Genomic DNA, 17,833 nt, shown 5'->3' with positions numbered 1-17,833 from the left:
AAGATCCCACATGCTGCGGAGCAACTAGGTCCGTGAGCCACAACTACTGAGCTTGTGCGTCTGGAGCCTGTGCTCCGCAACAAGAGAGGCTGCGACAGTGAGAGGCCCGTGCACCGCGATGAAGAGTGGCCCCTGCTTGCCACAACTAGAGAAAGCCCTCGCACAGAAACGAAGACCCAACACAGCCAAAAATAAATAAATAAATTAAAAAAAAAAAGATGATTGAAAAGTTGAAAGAAAAGTACAGTGAACATCTACATACCCTTTATCTAGTCTCACCAATTACATTTTGTTACATTTCTTTATTTTCTTATCTCTGTCAGTCTATCAACTATCTCTCTATCTACCTACCCATCTATTATCTACCTATCTTATTATTTATTTTTGCTGAATAATTTAAAAATATATTACAGATATTGTATTGCTTTATACCTATATACTTCATCATGTATCTCCTAAGAATTAAAGGCATTCTTCTATATAATCATAATACCATTATAGTAACTAGGGAATTTAAAGTTAATTCAACACTATCATCTATTATGCAGTCCATATTTAAATTTCATGTACTTAGTTTAAAAGAATAAATATCCATATAAGTCTTTGAAGGGAAGACAGCATTTTTCCTTTCTCTTGATTTTTTTTCTCCCTCAGGCAACCATTTCCAACTCTTTTAGCTGTTTTCTTCCAGTATTATCCATGTTTCTAAATAACATGTTTATTTTGTTTTTTTTTAAAAAATCTACTTACCATTTGTTAACTTCTTTTTGTGTAAGAAGAGGATTTATCTCTCTTATCTCCCAAAACACATTTCTTTCTATCTTCCTAATATGATTATATTATCATTTTTAGGTAATATTAGTATTCAGTATTTATGTTATTATGGTTGTATTAATCTCAGCTTGAGTTACATAGTGTATCATGATTACATTTCTTTTCTTGTACAACTTTGTTGTTTTCCTTGGGTTATAATTGCCCTGATTTGTCATTTACTTGGTTTTCTATGTACCTATCACTATTTTATCCCCAAGCTCCCTGGCAGAATTATAATTTTCTCTTAAATATGTTGACACGTAAAATTATGTATTGATTTAATTCTTGGTCCTCCTGCTCAAACTTGGTTTCTCGCTCGTCTGTCACACTGGAACTTCCCTTCATCATCACATTGGAAATTCCCTTGACTCTCTCCTGTATTAAATTCTTGATTCCCTGGATGCCAGGCTTTCTCTTTTTTGATTTGCTCCCTCATCTTGGTGGAGAACATCCTTTAGCAGTTTTCTGAGGAAAGGTTCATGGGAGGCACTATTTTTGAGATCTTGTATGTGTGAGGTGATTTTCTATTATATCCTCCCACTTTCTTAAGAGTTTGGCTGAATATAAAATTATAGAATGGAGATCATCTCTCCCCTGATTCTCAGGATTTTTAACGTATTTCTCCATTGTTTCTGCCTTGCAGTGTTGATATTGAGAAGTCTGATGCTAGTCTTGTTCCTGATTTTTTGAGTGTCAGTTGGTGGGTGATGTTTTCCATCCTTTGTTCTGGTACTTGGGGACCCTTTCAATCTGGAAATTCATGTCCTGGTTTATTGTTTCAATAATTTCCCCTCTTGGTTTCTCTCTTTCTGGAGCTTCTGTTATTTTTTTAAACTTTTTATTGGGGTATAGTTGATTTACAATGTTGTGCTAGTTTCAGGTGTGCAGCACAGTGCATCTGTTACACATGTATATACATCCACTCTTGTTTAGATTCTTTTCCCACATAGGCCGTGACAAAGTATTGAGTAGAGTTCCCTGTGCTGTACACTAGGTACTTATTAGGAGCTTCTGTTATTCAAATATTGGCTGTTCTCATTGGTGTTATAATCTTCTTGTACTTTCCCCCATTTTTCACTTCTCTGGTGCTCTGTGCGTCTCTTTGGAGGTTCCCTTAACTTACTCTTACAACTGTTCTACTGAGGTGTACTTGTTATAATATTTTTAGTTTTCAAGAGTTCTTTTAATATTTCTCTTTAATCATTATAAGTTCTTGTTTTAAGGATACAATAGTTTTCCCTATATCTCTGAGGATATTAGTTACAGGTTTTTTAAAAAATCTATCAATACCTTGTTTCTATTTCCCAATTTTTCCCCCCCTGCTTTGCTTATGTTAGTCTTTCTTCCATGATAGAGCAGTTCCTCAAACATCTGGTGAGCCCCAGTGCCTTTCATATTTAAAAGGGAGGCACCAAAATGCTCAATGGAAGTTCCATGCATATAGCTTTATGGACTAGTGACTTCCCAGTATTGCTACTAGGGAAAGAAAGGAAGAATGGTGAACCCAGGCAGACAGGATTACAGACCCCTACACTTAGGTGAGGGATCTGCATGAATCCTCAAATCCCAGCTGAAGCCCCTTAACTTATTTGGTGTTGAACCTCATGAACTAGCAGAGTGCCTGGCTTGCAGAGGGCATAAATCAATGACTGAAGCATAAGCAAATCACTAAATTTTGGAATTACACATATCATATCTTGTTTAACTTCCATGTGTTCATACCCAGATCCCTGTGTATTGCTTCTGGCACTTCTGGTCTGAGGTGCTCTAGAGAGGCTGGAGATGAATGGTAGGTATAACCCATAAAAAGAAGTTATAGAGATCTGTGTTTGTCAGTCAGGGAAACTGAGCCTTGAACAGAGATGTCTTCTCTCCTTTTGTAACATCAGTGTCTTCAGTGGGGACTCACCAAGTTCTTGATATGGAAGCTCCCTGAACATTGAACACAGTCAGTTTAGACAAACTTCAATACATTTCATCTTATCAGTGGAGGACCACCTCCTGAAACTAGTCCCCCCCACCTCAGAAAAGGGGGGCAAACGCTTATAAACAGGCATAAATGCTGTGGACCTGCAGCCCCTTCTCCAATATCCCAACATCAGCAGTGCATGTTCATGCTAAAGTGAGGAGAGGTTGGGTCTTGTCTGCACCTTCAGTGAGGAATCCATACATATATCAGGCAACCCAAACATATAGCTGACATTTACTAGGCACTTACTATGCACCATAAACCACTTTAAGCCTTTTGTAGATTAACTTATTTTATCCTCTCTAGACACCATGAGAAGATAACTTTATTTCATAGCTATGAAACAGAGGCACAGAAATTATAAGTTATTTTCCCAAGATCACATAGCTAATAAAATGCCCATATTAGTTATCTATTGCTGCATAACAAATTACCAGTAGTACCCCCTTATCTGCAGTTTCATTTTCTGTGGCTTCAGTTACCCATGGTCAACTGTGGTCCAAAAATATTAAATGGAAAGTTCCAGAAAGAGACAACTCATAATTTGTAAGGTACATGTCATTCTGAGTAGTGTGATGAAATCTCTCACCATTCTGCTCTGTCCTGCCCAGGACATGAGTCATCTGTTTGTCCGGTGTACAATAAGATATTTTGACAGAAAGAGAGAGAGATAGAGGGAGAGAGAGACCACATTCAGAAAACTTTTATTACAGTATAATTGTTCTATTTTATTATTTGTGATTATTGTTAGTTTCTTACTGTGCTTATAGATTAAATTTTATCATAGGTATTATATATAGGAAGAAACATAGTATATGTAGGGTTTGGTACCATCCATAGTTTCAGGCAACCACTGGGGGTTTTGGGACGTATCCCCCCGTGGATAAGGGGAGAGTATTGTATTCCCAAATCTAGCATCTTAAAAAAACAAAATTATTTCACAGTTTCTGTGGGTCAGAAATCTAGGTATGGCTTAGCTGGGTCCTCTTGCTCAGGGTTCCTTACAAGGCTGCAGTCAAGGTGTCCACTAGGGCTGCTAGTCATCTCAAGGCTCAACTAGAGGAGGATCCGTTTCCAAGCTCACTCACGTGGCTGTCAGAAGGATGCAGGTCCTTGGGTTTGTTGGACTGAGGGTATGTGATTCTTACCATAGGGCAGCTCAAAACATGGCACTTGGCTTCCATCAGGGCCAGCAAGAGAAAAAGCAAGAGAGCGAGAACAAGATGGCTGCTAGAATCTTTCTGCAACCCAGTCTTGGAAATGACATCCCATGATGGTTGCCATAGTCTCCTCAGAAGAGAAACAAGCCTTGAAGTCCAGTCCTTGCTCAAGGGAAGGAGATTACACAAAGGAGTAAATATGCCAGCTGGCTGGAATCACTGGCAGTCATTTTAGAAGCTGCCTACCACCATGGCAATGATGTAGGCAGTGAAGTTCCAGAGCTGCCTTCCTAACACCAAGCTGTTTCACAAGATGCAAAGGAATGGTAAACACAGAACTCAGGAAAATCGTTTTTCCCTTTGATGGCAGGAAGGAGATAGGATGAGGAGGAGCATATAGGTGGATGTAGCAATACTGATGATATCCTAGTTTTTAAGGCGGTATTCACTTTACTGTACACTGTATAACTCACACGCAGATTACATATTTTCTTTTGGATGTACCAAATATTACATGACAAATTATTATTATTTTATAATTTGTTTACTTGTTTCCTTGTGGAAAGAGATAAGAGCAAACACTCACTCTCAAGAATCAAGCATCTCTGTGTGCTTCAATTGGTGATATGCAACAGGATTGCACATGAGAAATGACTGGGAAACTTTTTCTTTTTTCTTCCTTTTGTATTTATTTATTTATTTTTGGCTGCATTGGGTCTTTGTTGTTGCGCACGGGCTTTCTCTTGCGGCGAGCTGGGACTACTCTTCATTGCGGTGCGTGGGCTTCTCATTGCAGTGGCTTCCCTTGGTGTGGAGCATGGGCTCTAGGTGTGCAGGCTTCAGTAGTTGTGGCTGGTGGGCTCTAGAGTGCAGGCTCGGTAGTTGTGGCACACGGGCTTAGTTGCTCTGCAGCATATAGGGTCTTCCCGGACCAGGGCTCGAACCCGTGTCCCCTTCACTGGCAGGCAGATTCTTAACCACTACTTCACCAGGCAAGCCCCGAACTTTTTCTTTTTTAATTAATAGATTTTATTATTTTTTTAGAGCAGTTTTAGGTTTATAGAAAAATTTAGTGGAAGGTACAAAGAGTTCCCCATCTCTAGTTTCCCCTGTTATTGAAGTATTGCATTATTGTGGAACATTTGTTATAATTGATGACAATATTTATACATCATTATTAACAAAAGCCTGTAGTTTACATTAGGATTCACTCGCGTGTTGTACGTTCTATGGGTCTTGACAAATGCATAATGGCAAATATCTACCATTATAGAATCATAAAGAATAGTTTCACTGCCCTAAAAATTCCCTTTGCTCCACCTATTCGTCCCTTCCTCTCCCCAACTCCTGGCAATCACTGATCTTTTTACTGTCTCTGTAGTTTTGCCTTTTACAGATATCATATAGTTGGAATCATACAGTATGTAGACCTTTCCAGACTGGCTTCTTTCATTCAACAATATGCATTTAAGTTTCCTCCGTGTCTTTACATGGCTTGATAGGTCATTTGTCTTTATCTCTGAATAGTGTTCCATTGTTTGGATATACTACAGTTTAACTATTCACCTATTGAAAGACATATTTGTTATCTTGGCAATTATGAATAAAGCTGCTATAAACGTTTGTGTGCAGGCTTTTCTGTGGATACATTTTCAACTCATTTGGGTAAATACCAAGGAGTGCAATTACTGGATTTTGTATTAAGAGTATGTCTGGTTTTGTAAGAAACTGCTAATCTGTCTTCCAAAGTGGCTGTACCATTTTGCATTCCCACCAGAACCTAATGAGTATTCCTGTTGCTCCACATCCTTGTCAATATTTGTTGTCAGTGTTTTGGATTTTGCCATTCTAATAGGTGTGAAGTGGTATCTTGTTTTAATTTGCAGTTCCCTAACGGCAGGTGATATTTAGCATCTTTTCCTATGTTTATTTGCCATTTTTATGTTTTCTTTGGTGAGGTGTCTGTTTAGATCTCTTGCCCATTTTTAAAGTGGGTAGTTTTTTTCTTGTTAAGTTTTAAAAGTTCTTCATATATTTTGAGTACAAATCATTTATCAGGTATGTGTTTTGCAAATACTTTCTTCCATTGTGGCTTTTCTTTTTTTTCATTCAACAGTGTGTCTTGCAGAGCAGAAATTTTTAGTTTTTAATGAAGTTTAATGAATAAACATTTTTTTCATTCATAGATTGTGCTTTTGGTGTTGTATCTAAAAGTTCATCTCCAAGCCCATGGTTACATGGATTATCTCTTATGTTATCTTCTAGTTTTATAGTTTTGTGCTTTACATTTATATCTGTGATCCATTTTTGAGTTAAATTTTGCAAAGGGTGTAAAGTTAGTGTCTAAATTCTTTGTTTGTTTTTGCATGTGGCTGTTCGGTTTTTCTAGCAACATTTGTTGAAAAGACTATCTTTTCTCCATTGTATTGCCTTTGCTCTTTTGACAAACATCAGTTGGCTGTTTGTGTGGATCTATTTCTGGGCTCTATTTTGTCCCATTAATTTATCTGTTCTCTCACTAATACCATGTTATCTTGATTACTTTAGCTTTATAGTAAGTCTTTAAGTCAAGTAGTGTCAGTCCTGTGACTTTATTGCTCTCCTTCAGTATTGTGTTGGCTATCGTAGGCCTTTTGCTTCTCCATATAAACTTCAGAATCATTTTGTTGATATCCACAAAATAACTTGCTTGGATTTTGACTGTATTGTATTGAATCTCTAGGTCAAGTTGGGAAGAACTGACATCTTAACAATGTTGTCTTCCTATACATGAGCGATGATGATTTTTAGACAGCTTTATTGAGAGATAACTCACATTGCCACACAATTAAACCATTTAAAGTGTAGATTTCAATGTTTTTTAGTATATTCACAAGTTTGTGTAACTATCAACACTATCTAATTTTAGAAACTTTTTGTCTCCCTAAAATAAACTCCATGCCTGTTAGTACTCCCCATTTCCTCCCAACCACTGCTCCAGCCCAACCACTAATATACTTTCTCTCTCTACAGACTTCCCAATTCTGGACTTTTCTGGACATTTTATATAAATGGATAGTTCATATAAACACAAGGTGTTGTTTTTTGAGACTAGCTTCTTTCACTTAACATAATGTTTTCAAGGTTCACGCATATGGTAGTATGTATCTGTACATTATTTGTTCTTATTGTGGAATAATATTTCATTATATAGATATACCAGATTTTATTTAACCATTCATCAGTTGATGGGCACTTGGATTGTTTCTACTTTTTGGCTGTTATGACTAATGCTGCCGTGAACATTTGTGTACAAGCGTATGAATATATGTTTTCATTTCTCTTGGGTATATGCCTAGGAGTGGAATTGCCGAGTCACATGGTAACTTTATATTTAACGTTTTGGGTAGCTGCCAAACTCTTATGCAAAGTGGCTGCACCATTTAAAAATCTGCCAGCGATGTGTGAGGCTTCTAATTTCTCCACATTCTCACCAATGTTTGTCATTGCCTGTATTTTAAATTATAGCCACTGTAGTGGGTGTAAAGTGGTATCCAATTGTGGTTTTGTTTTGCATTTCCCTATGAATAATGATGTTGAATATCTTTTTATGCACTTATTGATCATTTGTATATCTTCCTTGGAAAAATATCTATTCATATCCTTACCCACTTAAAAACTGTGTTATTTGTTTTTGTCATTGTTAGTTTTAAGAATTTTAAAATATATTCTGAATATAAGTCCCATATTAGGTATAAGATTTGCAAATATTTTATTTCATTCCATGGGTCATCTTTTCACTTTCTTGATGGTATCATTTGTGGCACAAAAGTCTTAATATTGATACAGTCCAATTTCCTTTTTTCCCCCCTTTTATTGCTTGTACTTTTGTTATAGTATTTAGAAACCATTACTTAATCCAAAGTCACAAATTGGCTTCTATGTTTTTGTTTAAGACTTTTATAACTTAGCACTTATATTTAAGTCTATGATCCATTTTGAGTCAATTTCTGTATATAATTGAGATAGGAGTGCAAATTTATTCATTTGCTTGTGGATATCCAGTTGTCCCAGCTTCATTTGTTGAAAGAGTGTTCTTTCTCCATTGAGTTGTCTTGCCGCTTTTGTTGAAAATCAACTGATTATAAATGTAAAGGTTTATTTCTAGACCCTCAATTCCATTCCATTGATCTATCCTTATGCCAGTACCACACTGTCTTGATTGCAGTGTAATTTTGCAGCAAGTTTTGAACTTGGGGAGTGTGAGTCTTCCAACTTTATTTTACAAGATTCTTTTGGCTATTCTGGGTCCCTTTAATTTGCATATGAATTTGAAGATCAGCTTTTCTGTTTCTGCAAAAAAGGAAGTTAGGATTTTGATAGGGGTTGTGTTAAATCTGTAGATGAATTTTTTGAGTATTGCTATCTTAATATTAACCCTTCCAATCCATGAACATGGAATGTCTTTCCATTCATTTATATCTTTAATTGCTTTCAACAATGTTTTGTAGTTTTAAGTGTACAAGTCTTGTACTTCCTTTTCCTGACTATGTTATTCTTTTTCATTCTATTTCTTAGTATGAAATAGCATGCTATTGTAAATGGAATTGAATTCTTAATTTTTCCCATAATGTTTATTACCAATGTATAGAAATAAAACATTTTTATAAATTAATCATGTGTGTTGCATCTTTGCTGAGTGCCCCCCCCCCGCCCCAGTGCAATATTGAATAGAAGTGGCAAGAGTGGACATCCTTGTCTTGTTCCTGACATTAGGAGAAAAGCGCTCAGACTTTCACCGTTAAGTAAGATGCTGTGGGTTTTCTTCGATCCCTTTAGCAAGTTGAAAAAGTTTCCTTCTATTTATAATTTCTTGAGGTTTTTTTTTTTAATATTGAAAGGTTATTGGATTCTGTCAAATTATTTTTCTGCATCTTTTGAAATGATATATTTTGCCATTTATTCTATTAATATGGTGCGTTACATGAATTGATTTTCGGATAGTAAACTAATTTGCCTTCCTGGGGTAAATCTCAGTTGATTATGGTATAGAATCCTTTTCACATGTTGCTGACATCAGCTTGCTAGTATTTTGTTAGTGATTTGTGCAAATATATTCGTAAGGGATACTGGTATGTAGTTTTCTTGTGACATCTTTGTTTTGTTTTGATATCGGGGTAGTAATGACCTCATAGAATGAATTGAGGAATGTTTGTCTTCTATTTTTTAGGAAGATTTCATGAGGGATTGGTACTGATTCTTCTTTGAGTTTTGGTAGAATTTACCAGTGAACTTATTTGGGCCTCGGCTTTCCCTTGTGGGAAGTTTTAAAATTACAAATTTGATTTCTTTACTTGTTACAGGTATATTCAGATTTTCTATTGCTTCTCAGGTCAGTTTTGGTAATTTGTGTTTTTCTAAGAACTTCCTATTTCATCTATTTTATCTGATTTGTTGGCATAAAGTTATTTGTAGTATTCCTTTACAATTCTTTTTATTTCTGTAAGGCTGGTAGGGATGTTCTCATTTTCATTCCTAATTTTAGTGTCAAGTATTCTTTCTCTGCTTTTTTCTTGGTCACTCTAGTTAAAGGTTTGTCAATTTTCTTAGTCTTTTTAAAGGACCAAATTTTTGTTTTTATTTTTTTAAAATCATTTTTCTATTCTCTATTTCATTTTTTCTGCTCTAATCTTTATTATTTCTTTCCTTCTGCTTTTTTTAGGGGTTTAGTTTACTCTTATTTTTCTAGTTGAAAGAGTAGGTTATTAATTTGAGTTCTTTCTCATTTTTAAAAAAATAGCGGGAAGAGATATGGGAACATATGTATATATATAACTGATTCATTTTGTTGTGAAGCTGAAACTAACATACCATTGTAAAGCAATTATACTCCAATAAAGATGTTAAAAAAAATAAAATAAAAAAAAAATAGTTTTTGGGCTTCCCTGGTGGTGCAGTGGTTGAGAGTCCGCCTGCCGATGCAGGGGACACGGGTTCGTGCCCCGGTCCAGGAAGATTCCACATGCCACGGAGCGGCTAGGCCCGTGAGCCATGGCGGCTGAGCCTGCACGTCCGGAGCCTGTGCTCCGCAACGGGAGAGGCCACAACAGTGAGAGGCCCGCGTACCGCAAAAAAAAAAAAAAAAAAAAAAGTCCCTCTATCTGTAGTAACATGAAACCTCTTCCCTATAGGCAAACTGGGAATAGAGTGATTGGGTCCCCAGTCATCTCAGCCTGCTGAGCCTAGAGTAGAGCTTTTCCCCTATAAGTAGGGGCTGAGTGAGGGAAGGGAGACTGGTCCTCTCTGCAGCATCAACCAGAATAGAACTTCTGCAACCTGGGGCTGGGGAGGGGGATGAGCAAAACCAGTGGACTGCCCCCTGACAAGATGAAACAGGAGCTCCACACTGGGAGCTGGAGGGAGAGGGAGCCCTCTTCTTCTTGGACACATTGACTTGGGGCAGCGCTTCTGTAATGTAGAGCTGTGGGGTAGGGGGTAAGGGAGTGAGTTGTGGCTCAGATACCATAGACTCTCACTGTTCTTACTGAGGTTTAGTAGATTTTCTAGAGTGAATGTTTCTCCCATTGCTGTACATATTTAGGACAATTTCTAGAGACTTTAAATAATTTTTTAAAAATAATTTTCACCAATTAAATAGTTGTTTTGCTGGAGAGAGAGAGAGTCTGCCAAGCTCCTTTTGCACCTTTCAGGAAGTACTTCCCCTTCATGTATATTTTTAAAAGAATAAGTAGGACTAGGTGTAGCTTGCTTGGGTTGAACACCACCCAGCTATTCTCGACAGTTGAGGTTGCTGTGACCAGAAAGGAGGAAAAACGAGACATAGTCCTTGGTGGCACTAAATTATAAAGAAATAGAAGTTGGCTGCTGATGGGCTTCCCTGGTGGCGCAGTGGTTAAGAATCCGCCTGCCAATGCAGGGGGTATGGGTTCGAGCCCTAGTCCGGGAAGATTCCACATGCCACGGAGCAACTAAGCCCGTGTGCCACAACTACTGAGTCCACATTCTGCAACTACCGAAGCCCATGCGCCTAGAGCCCGTGCTCCACAACGAGAGAAGCCACTGCAATGAGAAGCCCACATACCACAGCAAAGAGTAGCCCCTGCTTACCGCAACTAGAGAAAGCCTGTGCACAGCGGCAAAGACCCAACACAGCCAAAAATAAAATTAAAAAAAAAAAGAAAGAAGAAGAAGTTGGCTGCTGAATGGCCACATATTTGCCTTTCACTTCTCTGAGAAATCAGTCTCGTTACTCAGCAACTCAAAATTATGGCAGCAGTAAAAGTGCAATTGCATTTGTGTGAAGGCCTAACGTAGCCTAGTGCTTTGGATTGCTGTATAAGCTCAGTGCACAAATGCCAAGGCAGGAGGTTGATTAGCAAGAGGCCATTGATTTAAAAAAAAATCAAATTATGTAGTTAAAAGGGAAAGTGGAACTTGGTAGAAAGGAAGAAATGCCATTCCCAAACTGGGTGACTCTTGTTGGAAGAAGACCTAGTTAGTGGTGGGCTGATGTAGGCCAGGGAGGTCTCAGATCCAGAGGGCAGGCATGTTTACCAGGGAAGGAGATTCACTTGGTGGTGGTGTGATCAGAAGCTCAAGGGTGTTGCACGAGCCAGGCAAGGATGGGCCAGGATGGAGTAATCTCAGCAGGTGGTTAGCTTGCTGCTTGCAGGACGCCCCTTGCACCTCGGCCCCTCATAGCCTTGGGAAAATGCATGCTGAGGCATGAGACAGATCCCCAGTGTTCATGGGGCACAAGATCAGAATGGGTCCAAGCACCAAGGCTGACAAGATGAATCTTGAACAGCAGGCTATGGGCTTCTTAAATTCTTCTAAGTACCAGATGATTGGGTTTTGAGCCTGGGGTTTAGCTAAATCTGTGGTGGAAGCTGATTGGCGATAGCTGTAGGCATTTGAGACTCTTGGGGACAGAGAATTATGTAGGAGAATACAGCTCTCCTTAGTTGGCAATTCAGGTAATAATAATAATCACAGTAGTCATAGTAGTAGTGACAGCAACAGCACCTATATACCACTTATAATGTGCCAAGCTCTCTTTCTAAGCATACATTTAATCTTTAGGAAAATCTCATGAAGTAAGTAACATTATTACCCCATTTTAGAGATGAGAAAGCTAGAGGCATAGAACATTTAAGTAGTTGGGCCTGTATTGCACTGCCAGCACTTATTGGAGACAGAGCTGAAACCCAAGCATCTGCTCCATGGTCCATATCTTCCTACTGCATCTGTCACATCAGATGATTTCTGAACTTTTTTACTCATCCCTAAGTGGGAAGAACAATAGACACCTCATCAGAATGTAGAGAAGATTAAATATCTGTGGGAGTACATGTAAGCCAGAAATTATGCTCCCTACGTTCATTATTCGTGATTGCTACAATCCCCAGGCTACCCTCAAATACAACCCCTCTGCCTGCTTCTTCTTCTTCTTCTTTTTTTAAATAAATGATTGCTTTTATTTATTTATTTTTGGTTGTGCTGGGTCTTCATTGCTGTGTGAGGGCTTTCTCTAGTTGCAGTGAGTGGGGGCTACTCTTCATTGTGGTGTGTGACCTTCTCATTGTGGTGGCTTCTCTTGTTGTGGAACACGGGCTCTAGGCGCATGGGCTTCAGTAGTTGTGGCACGTGGGCTCAGGAGTTGTGGCTCATGGACTCTAGAGCGCAGGCTCAGTAGTTGTGGCACACATAGGCTTAGTTGCTTTGTGGCATTTGGGATCTTCCTGGACCAGGGATCGAACCCATGTTCCCTGCATTGGCAGGCGGATTCTTAACCACTGTACCACTGGGGAAGTCACTGCCTGCTTTTTTTTTTTTTTTTTTTTAACATCTTTATTGGAGTATAATTTCTTTACAATGTTGTGTTAGTTTCTGCTGTATAACAAAGTGAATCAGCTATATGCATAGATATATCCCCATATCCCCTCCCTCTTGCATCTCCCTCCCACCCTCCTTATCCCACCCCTCTAGGTGGTCGCAAAGCAACAAGCTGTGCTATGCAGCGGCTTCCCACTAGCTATCTATTTTACATTTGGTAGTGTATATATGTCAATGTTACTCTCTTACTTCGACCCAGCTTACCCTTCTCCCTCCCCGTGCCCTCAAGTCCATTCTCTAGGTCTGTGTCTTTATTCCTGTCCTGCTCCTAGGTTCATCAGAACCATTTTTTTTTTTTTAGATTCCATATATATGCGTTAGCACATGGTTTTTGTTTTTCTCTTTCTGACTTATTTCACTCTGTATGACAGAGTTTAGGTCCATCTGCCTCACTACGGATAACTCAATTTCGTTTCTTTTTATGGCTGAGCAATATTCCATTGTATATATGTGCCACATCTTCTTTATTCATTCATCTGTTGATGGACACTTAGGTTACTCCCATGTCCTGGCTATTGTAAATAGAGCTGCAATGAACATTGTGGTACATGACTCTTTTTGAATTATGGTTTTCTCAGGGTATATGCCCAGTAGTGGGATTGCTGGGTAATATGTAGTTCTATTTTTAGTTTTTTAAGGAACCTCCATACTGTTCTCCATAGTGGCTGTATCAATTTACATTCCCACCAACAGAGCAAGAGTGTTCCCTTTTCTCCGTACCCTCTCCAGCATTTGTTGTTTGTAGGTTTTTTGATGATGGCCACTGACTGGTGTGAGGTGATAGCTCATTGTGGTTTTTTTTTGTTTTTGTTTTTTGCGGTACGTGGGCCTCTCACTGTTGTGGCCTCTCCCGTTGCGGAGCACAGGCTCCGGACGCGCAGGCTCAACGGCCATGGCTCACAGGCCCAGCCGCTCTGCGGCATGTAGGATCTTCCCGGACCGGGGCACGAACCTGTGTCCCCTGCATTGGCAGGCGGACTCTCAACCACTGCGCCACCAGGGAATCCCCTCATTGTAGTTTTGATTTGTATTTCTCTACTGATTAGTGATGTGCATCCTTTCATGTGTTTGTTGGAAATCTGTATATCTTCTTTGTAGAAATGTCTATTTAGGTCTTCTGCCCATTTTTGGATTGGGTTGGTGTTTTTTTTTTTTTTTTCATATTGAGCTGCATGAGTTGCTTCTAAATTTTAGAGATTAATCCTTTGTTGCTTCGTTTGCAAATATTTTCTTCTATTCTGATGGTTGTCTTTTCATCTTGTTTATGGTTTCCTTTGCTATGCAAAAGCTTTTAAGTTTCATTAGGTCCCATTTGTTTATTTTTGTTTTTATTTCCATTTCTCTAGGAGGTGGGTCAAAAAGGATCTTTCTGTGATTTATGTCATAGAGTGTTCTGCCTATGTTTTCCTCTAAGAGTTTTATAGTGTCTGACCTTACATTCAGGTCTTTAATCCATGTTGAGTTTATTTTTGTATATGGTGTTAGGGAGTGTTCTAATTTCATTCATGTATATGCAGCTGTCCAGCTTTCCCAGCACCACTTATTGAAGAGGCTGTCTTTTCTCCATTGTATATTCTTGCCTCCTTTATCAAAGATAAGGTGACCATATGTGCGTGGGTTTATCTCTGGGCTTTCTATTCTGTCCCATTGATCTATATTTCTGTTTTTGTGCCAGTACCATACTGTCTTGATTTCTGTAGCTTTGTAGTATAGTCTGAAGTCAGGGAGCCTGATTCCTCCAACTCTGTTTTTCTTTCTCAAGATTGCTTTGGCTATTTGGGGTCTTTTGTGTTTCTATACAAATTGTGAAAATTTTTGTTCTAGTTCTGTGAAAAATGCCATTGGTAGTTTGATAGGGATTGCATTTAATCTGTATAGTCATTTTCACAATGTTGATTTTTCCAGTCCAACAACATGGTATATCTCTCTATCGTTTGTATCATCTTCCCTGGTGACCGAGCTGGTGGCCGAGGACGGGAGCTGGGTGCACATGGTGGGCATGGCGCACTTCAGCGATGACAGCATAAAGGACATGGTGAAGACCATCTGGGAGGTGCAGCCTGACGTGCTGAAGATGAACTAGTGTACACTGCTGCGTGAGGCCAAGGACATCAGCCTGGAGAAGCTGCAGTAGGCCATAAAGCAGAACGGGGTCATGTCGGAACTCATGCAGATGCTGCTGCTGAAGGTGTCCACCCACATCACTGAGAAGCTGGGCATGGCCCCTGGAGGTGAGTTCAGGGAGGTTTTCAAGGAGGCCAGCAAGGTGCCTTTCTGCAAGTTCCATGTGGGTGACCAGCCTATCCCCATCACCTTCAAGAGGGCCATTGCCACCCTCTCCTTCTTGCAGAAGATCAAGCTGGCCTGGGGCCTATGTTTCCTGTCAGACCCTATCAGCAAGGATGATGTGGAGTGGTGCAAGCAGGACTCCCTGGAGCAGATGATGGCTGAGATGATCGACGAGTTCCCCGACCTGCACTGCACCATCGTGTCTGAGCGGGACATCTATCTGACCTACATGCTGAGGCAGGCGGCCTGGTGCCTGGAGCTGCTGCATGCCTCTGATGCTGAGTGCAGAAAGTGCATCCCCTCTATGGTGGTGGGCATTGTGGGCATGGGCCATGTCCCTGGCATCGAGAAGAACTGGACCACTGACCTCAACATCCAGGAGATAATGATGGTCCCCCTGCTGTCCGTCTCTGGCAGAGTGTCTTGGCTGACCATGAAGGCCGCCTTTTTGGGCCTCCTGGGCTACGGCCTGTACTGGATGGGGCGCCATGCCAACAGCCTGGTTTTGTCACTGCCTGCCACCCAGTACTGCCTGCAGAGGGCCCCTGAGGCCTGGTCACACAAGTAGGAAGGACAGAGGGAGCCACCACGTCCGTCCAGGGGGCTGCCTGTGGCTGCTCCTGTGACACAGCCAAGGGGCACAGGGGCTGGCCCCCTGAGGAGCTCCTGGGTGCCACCCCCCATGGGGGTCCAGCTTAGCCTCGCCTGCCCTCTCCCAACCGGCCCAAATAAAGAATTATTTCACTGTCAATAAAATAAAATAAAATAAAATAAAATAAAATAAAATAAAACTACCCTTCATCAGTGTCTTATAGTTTTCTGCATACAGGTCTTTTGTCTCCTTCGGTAGGTTTATTCCTAGGTATTTTACGCTTTTTGTTGCAATGGTAAATGGGAGTGTTTCCTTAATTTCTCTTTCAGATTTTTCATCATTAGTGTATAGGAATGCAAGAGAGTTCTGTGCATTAATTTTGTACCCTGCTACTTTATCAAATTCATTGATTGTCTCTAGTAGTTTTCTAGTAACATCTTTAGGGTTCTCTATGTATAGTATCATGTCATCTGCAAACAGTGACAGTTTTACTTCTTTTCCAGTTTGGATTCCTTTTATTTCTTTTTCTTCTCTGATTGCTGTAGCTAAAACTTTCAAAAATATGTTGAATGATAGTGGTGAGAGTGGGCAACCTTGTCTTGTTCCTGATCTTAGAGGAAATGCTTTTAGTTTTTCACCATTGAGAATGATGTTGGCTGTGGATTTGTCATACATGGCCTTTATTATGTTGAGGTAAGTTCCCTCTATGCCTACTTTCTGGAGGATTTTTATCATAAATGGGTGTTGAATTTTGTGAAAAGCTTTTCCTGCATCTATTGAGATTATATATGTTTTTCATCCTTCAATTTGTTAATACGATGTACCACATTGATTGATTTGCATATATTGAAGAATCCTTGCGTTCCTGGGATAAACCCCACTTAATCATGGTGTATGATCCTTTTAATGTGCTATTGGATTCTGTTTGCTAGTATTTTGTTGAGGATTTTTGCATCTATGTTCATCAGAGCTACTGGCCTGTAGTTTTCTTTTTTGTAACATCTTTTTCTGGTTTTGGTATTAGGGTGATGGTGGCCTCATAGAAAGAGTTTGGGAGTGTTCCTCCCTGTGCTATATTTTGGAAGAGTTTGAGAAGGATAGGTGTTAGCTCTTCACTAAATGTTTAATAGAATTCACCTGCAAAGTCATCTGGTCCTGGACTTTTGTTTGTTGGAAGTTTTTTTTTTTTTTTTTTTTTTTTGTTGGAAGATTTTTAATCGCAGTTTCAATTTCAGTGCTTGTGATTGGTCTGTTTATATTTTCTATTTCTTCCTGGTTCAGTCTCAGAACGTTGTGTTTTTCTAAGAATTTGTCCATTTCTTCCAGGTTGTCCATTTTATTGGCATAGAGTTGCTTGTAGTAATCTCTCATGATCCTTTGTATTTCTACAGCGTCAGTTGTTATTTCTCCTTTTTCATTTCAAATTCTGTTGATTTGAGTCTTCTCCCTTGTTTTCTTGATGAATCTGGCTAATGGTTTATCAATTTTGTTTATTGTCTCAAAGAACCAGCTTTTATTTTATTGATCTTTGCTATTGTTTCCTTCATTTCTTTTTCATTTATATCTGATCTGATCTTTATGATTTCTTTCCTTCTGCTAATTTTGTTTTTTGTTTTTTTTTTTTTTTTTGTTCTTCTTTCTCTAATTGCTTTAGGTGAAATGTTAGGTTGTTTATTTGAGATTTTCTTGCTTCTTGAGGTAGGATTGTATTGCTATAAACTTCCCTGTTAGAACTGCTTTTGCTGCATCCCATAGGTTTTGGGTCATTGTGTTTTCATTGTCATTTGTTCCTAGGTATTTTTTTATTTCTTCTTTGATTTCTTCCATGACCTCTTGGTTATTTAGTAGTGTATTGTTTAGCCTCCATGTGTTTGTATTTTTTATAATTTTTTTCCTGTAATTGATATCTAGTCTCATAGCATTGTGGTCAGAAAAGATACTTGATACCATTTCAATTTTCTTAAATTTACCAAGGCTTAATTTTTTACCCAAGATATGGTATACCCTGGAGAATGTTCCATGAGCACTTGAGAAGAAAGTGTATTCTGTTGTTTTTGGATGGAATATCCTATAAATATCAATTAAGTCCATCTTGTTTAATGTATCATTTAAAGC

The 17,833-nt window shown here is 39.1% G+C and overlaps 1 pseudogene; it reads left to right on the top strand.

Annotated features, from left to right (window-relative positions):
- LOC132428457 (traB domain-containing protein pseudogene) overlaps window positions 1-15,840 on the top strand; it is a 163,125-nt pseudogene extending 147,285 nt beyond the window's left edge.
- The last annotated feature ends 1,993 nt before the right edge of the window (window positions 15,841-17,833 follow it).

Source organism: Delphinus delphis, chromosome 1 (genome assembly GCF_949987515.2).
Source record: "Delphinus delphis chromosome 1, mDelDel1.2, whole genome shotgun sequence".
NCBI lineage: Eukaryota > Metazoa > Chordata > Mammalia > Artiodactyla > Delphinidae > Delphinus > Delphinus delphis.
This window is presented reverse-complemented; position numbering and strand designations above follow the sequence as displayed.